The sequence below is a fragment of the Mesitornis unicolor genome, unplaced genomic scaffold, assembly GCF_000695765.1.
Source record: "Mesitornis unicolor isolate BGI_N332 unplaced genomic scaffold, ASM69576v1 scaffold31686, whole genome shotgun sequence".
Classification (NCBI taxonomy): Eukaryota; Metazoa; Chordata; class Aves; order Mesitornithiformes; family Mesitornithidae; genus Mesitornis; species Mesitornis unicolor.
The window spans coordinates 3,796-4,182 of NW_010189778.1; positions in this window are offsets into that span (position 1 = coordinate 3,796).

Consider the following 387-nt stretch of genomic DNA (forward strand, 5'->3'; position numbering starts at 1 on the left):
CCCTGCAGCCACCAGGGCTGGAGCTCGCTCTGTGGCTGGCAGGTATAGGGACTGGGATGGGGACAGGGGCACCCACCAGGGGGACTGGGGTGACTCCTGTGTGCAGGGCAGGGAGAGGAGCTGCCTGCCTCAGCCCTGGGGGTGCAGGGGTCAGAACCAGAGCCCCCCTATAAGCCCATTTTAAGCCTGAAGTGGTTTCACCCCAGAGATGCTCATCTGGGGCAGTGCTGTGTGTCCTCCCAGATACCCAGCCCCAGTTGGGGCACGGAGGTGGCCAGCATAGGCAGCCCCAAGCCCATGGGCAGAGAGGGAGGCAGAGGGGTCCATCCGGGGGGGCAGCCTCTCCCCAGGAGCCGGGGAACCGTGTTTGGCAGGGGGCAGGGGGCG